Below are 4506 nucleotides of genomic sequence, written 5' to 3'. Positions count from 1 at the left end.
CCATAGTTCCCATAGTTATACCCAGTATAATCATATCCGCCACAGCCACTATAGTTTTCATCACCACCATAGGCACTATTGTCATTTCCATATCCTTGATCATAATAGTTATTAAATCCCTGGTTCCAGTTCTGACCCTGACCTCGGCCACGACCCCTAGTACCACCTCTTCCACCAGCTGCAGCACCTCTTCCTCCTTTTTGTTGTTGTTGCTGTTGCCTATATACCTCTTTGGGTTGTGCAACCTTGATTTCACACTTCCCAGAACCAATTTGATGGTATCTGCTTTCTAATAATTTATTAACTGGCTCTTCATCTGTATATGTGATAAAGCAAAATCCTCTTCTTTCATTTGTTTTTGTATTCATGGGAAGTTCAATGTTTTCAATCTCTCCAAAGGCTCCGAAATACTCTTTGATTTGTTCTTCAGAAGTATCTGGGCTCAGTCCACCCACAAAAACCTTTTTGGGAGGTTCTTTCCCTTTTAAAGCTTTGGCCCTTTTGGGGTCTATCAACTTGCCATCCAGTTTGTGTTCTTTTAGTTCCAAAACCTTATCAACACTAGCAGCATCTTCGAAAAGCACAAATCCAAATCCTCTTGATGTTCCAGTGAGTGGATCTGTTTAAATTGTGCAGTCTACAACTTACCCAAATCGAGACAAATATTCAGTCAGATCTTTGTTGCTTGTATCCCAGCTCAAGCCTCCAATAAACATTTTACCGTCATCCTGCTGATTCTTGCTGGCATTGATCTTAGATTCCCTCCGTGAATTCCTCTATGTTGCTGTATTCGTTCACGTTCTCCGTGGTGGCGGAACTGTCGGCACAGGGATGCTGGCGGGCAGTTCGGGTCATGGCAGCAGCGGCGGAGGAGTGTTGTATGGAACTGGATTTAAAATGGTACCCGACGTGAGTTTTAAGCCACCGGGTCCGGGGCGTGAACCGCTTTCGACTACGTGGGAGTCCAGCGACATAGCCATTATGCTAACTGCCGGTTCCCTAAACCACAGTCTTTTAAAAGCAAAAATTTAAATATAGCAAATGCATGTATATAAACCCATGGGCATTGTATTGTAGATATGAATATACATATATCTGAGGGGACTTCATATGTTCCATGAATTTTTTAGAGTAACATAGCATTTATTTTTTATTTACATTTAATCACATATATCTTTACAGTGTACAACATTTCTTTTTCTAGCATGCATACCATACATATCAGTCAAGACAAAGATAGTACTCTATACATTATCATCAGCAAATACCTTCTCATTTTTTGTCAATTAAACACACTTTTACTTTTTTCTTCCTCTTTCCCCTTCTTCCCTCCCTCCCATACTAAACTTTTTTTACATTTTATTGTTTAACAAATATATTAATTAAACTAAAAATATGGACAAAGCTAAAATCTAGTGACGAGTGCACTGTAATTTTCTTCTGATATGTTTTTTTCTCTCCATTCCCCCTTTTACTAAAGAGAGATATAAACTAACTTATTTGCAAAAATAAATAAATAAACAAGTTTAGTTTCAATTTGTACAAAGCCCCATTAGAATTCAATTTCTGATGCATGGCAACAAATACTATTGTATTATTATATGCAAATAACCATTCTACCACAAAATAATGTTCACAAATATTTTCCAATTGTAGAGGGGTCAGGAAGAGAGAAGAGTTTATGTTTTAATTTCAAAAAAAAAGAACAAATTGCTGAACCTATTAACAACTCAAAATTTTTAAAAAATCCTTAAATCTGGAAGATAAAGCTTAGCCAAAAATCAGTAATGTTTAAGTCAAAAGTCATAGAATTCGATTTCACCAGTTCAGTCTCATGTAATTAATCTCTCTTTTGTTCAATTTGCAGTGTTACTGTGGTCAGACCTTTCTATTTAAATCCTGGAAGCTGACATTCAACATTATTATTGATATTTCTGGACTTGTCCCTACCATTGAGTTGGCCATTTTCTTGGCTATATTTTTTGTTCTTATTTCTATCTGTCTTTAGTTTTCCTGGTATAGCACTTCCTTCAGAACTTCTTGAAAAGCTGGTCTGGTGTTGGTAAATTCTTTCAGTTTTTGTTTATCTGAGAATGTTTCAAGCTTTTCTTCCCAATCTTACTGGATATAGTATTCTTTATTGAAATTGTTTTTCACTTGACATTTTGAATATATTTTTCCATTCTTTCCTTGCTTGCAATGTTTCTGATTAGAGGTCCAATATTAGCCTGATGGGATAGCCTTTGAAAGTAACCTGACATTTCTCTCTTGCCAATTTTAATATCTTGTCTTTGTCTATGGATTTGACCAATCTGGCTATGATGTACCTTGGAGAAGATCTTGGGTTGATCCCGTGTGAGATCCTTTGTATTTCTTGAGTTTGAGTCTTTGAATGCCTCTCTAGGTTTGGAAAGTTTTCTTCTAGGATTTCATGGAATAGATTATCAATGTCCTTATTATTTTCTTCACCTTTTGGGATACTGATGGTGTGGATGTTTGGGCATTTAAGGGAATCTAGTATTACTTGTATGTTATTCTATTTCTTGTTGTTGTTATTTTCTGTCTTTTTGGTGAATTTTTCTAGGTCAGATGTTTTGTCTTCTACGTTAGAGATTCAATCTTCTGCCTGGTCTAACCTACTTTTAATGCTTTCAAGGGAGGTTTTGATTTCCTGTATTGCAGCCTTTATCACTAACAATTCTGTTTGATTCTTTTTTATGATGTGTATTTCCTCTTCCAGATCCTGCAGGAACTTCCTCACCTCCTGAAACTCATTGTCTCTTTTCTCCTGCATCTTCTGGAGTTCATTGTCTCTCTTCTCATTACATCTCTGCTAGCTTTGTCACTATGAATATTCTAAATTCTTTATCTGACATTTCCACAAGTTCCATTGTACTTTCTATGGATGATGGAGGGCTGTTTTTGTCCCTTGCAGGAGAGATATTTCCTTGGTTGCTCATATTTCTTACACCTCTGTGGTGGTTTTTGATCATCTGAGGGATTATACATTTCTTCTTACTTTCTTGGAGTTAATTCTGAGCATTAGAGGCATGGGGGAGGGGATGACCTGCAATAACTCTGAAGTTCTGTTTCCCTGATGCTCATCAATCAAACTGCCCTTTTCTTGACGCAACTGGATATTATAAAGGTCTCCCAGTTTCTTAAGAACAGGTGCATCTGTGCTGAGCTGCAGGGTTTCCACAGAGAATTCAAAAGCATGTGAGAGGAGACGAGCCCTGCTCTATTTGCAGCTCTGCATTTCTCTCTGCTGCTCACTTTGCAGTCTCTCTTCTCTAATTTTTAGTCATTTGGTGGTATATTCACATTTGGCTAATTTGGTGGAGACTTCTGCAACTGTTAGCTCGTATGCTTCACTTTACTGTGAGGTAATTCTATGCCAATTTCTCCTCTACTACTGTGTTTTGCAATGTGGTATGCACAGAAAGGTAATTGAGTTCAGGTTTATGAAGATGGGTTTCTCCCATTCTGTAGCAGTTCAGTGGGCATTTTTTAGGTTTTCTATGATCCTAAAAGATGTTTGGCTACTGTTCACCTAGACCTGTATAAACACTCAACTTGTGGAAGCTGAGAAGCAAACTGAGAAAGTCAGGTAAAAGAAAAAGAAACAAAGGGTAAAGTGCACAAAAGAAAAACAACTAACAAAAAGGAAAAAAAAAAACTTTTTAAAGGGAAAGGCAAAAAATGAAAACCACATGGCATGCAATGGCTGGGCCCACCTCAAAGGAGAATGGATTCTGAAATTAGCAAGATAATATATAAAGAAAATTTTCAATAAAGAGAGAGAAAAAAACAGAGACAGAAAGAAAACAGAGACTGCCCTACCTTGCTGGGTATTGGGATAAAAAAAGAGGTTTGAAGCAAGGGCTCTTTAGTTAAATGAGCAGATCTGGGCCCACTTCAGATGAAAATGAATTATCGCTGGGTATTGGGCTGGCAGGTTTCCGTGATGAATTTTTTGAAGACCTTCTTTTATAATTTGATAATTATAGACTCAACAGACAACTATTTGTTGGCCCATGGCTGGCTCATATTTAGCTCCAATCTAGCACAGAGTGGCTATTCACTATGTCTGAGAGATACTTTGGTTAACGAATCATCTTAATCTTTTCAGGGGACCAGGCCCCCCCAAAAAATATTTCTGTTAAATTTATATATAAAGAAAATAAAATAACCAAAGGCACAAGGGGAAAGGCAAGAATGAAAGTATAGATTCCTGGCATCCTTAGTGTTCTCCTTGGCCAACAAATTATAAATATATGACTTTAAATTGTCATTCCCTCAAACTACTTGGGAGGGAGAGGGGTTGATAAATAAATCATGGCATATTCACATAATGGAAAACAATACAGCAGTTTAAATTAATGTTATGTATGCATGAACATGAAATAATCTCATGAATAATGCCAAGAGAATAAGTCAAGTCATATGAATTATAAAGTTTTAAAACATGTAAAATAACACTATGTATTGTTTATGGGCGTATGT

The 4506-nt window shown here is 36.8% G+C and overlaps 1 protein-coding gene and 1 pseudogene across 1 annotated transcript in view; both read right to left on the bottom strand.

Moving 5' to 3' along the window:
* PHEX (phosphate regulating endopeptidase X-linked) overlaps positions 1 to 4506 on the bottom strand; it is a 219932-nt gene that overhangs the window by 69364 nt on the left and 146062 nt on the right. The window lies entirely within an intron of this gene.
* On the bottom strand, positions 6 to 912 carry LOC102475469 (heterogeneous nuclear ribonucleoprotein D-like pseudogene; annotated as a pseudogene).

The sequence above is a fragment of the Tupaia chinensis genome, unplaced genomic scaffold, assembly GCF_000334495.1.
Source record: "Tupaia chinensis unplaced genomic scaffold, TupChi_1.0 Scaffold000184_1, whole genome shotgun sequence".
Taxonomy (NCBI): Eukaryota; Metazoa; Chordata; class Mammalia; order Scandentia; family Tupaiidae; genus Tupaia; species Tupaia belangeri.
Note: the sequence above shows the minus strand (reverse complement) of the source record. Positions and strands in the feature narration are given on the sequence as shown.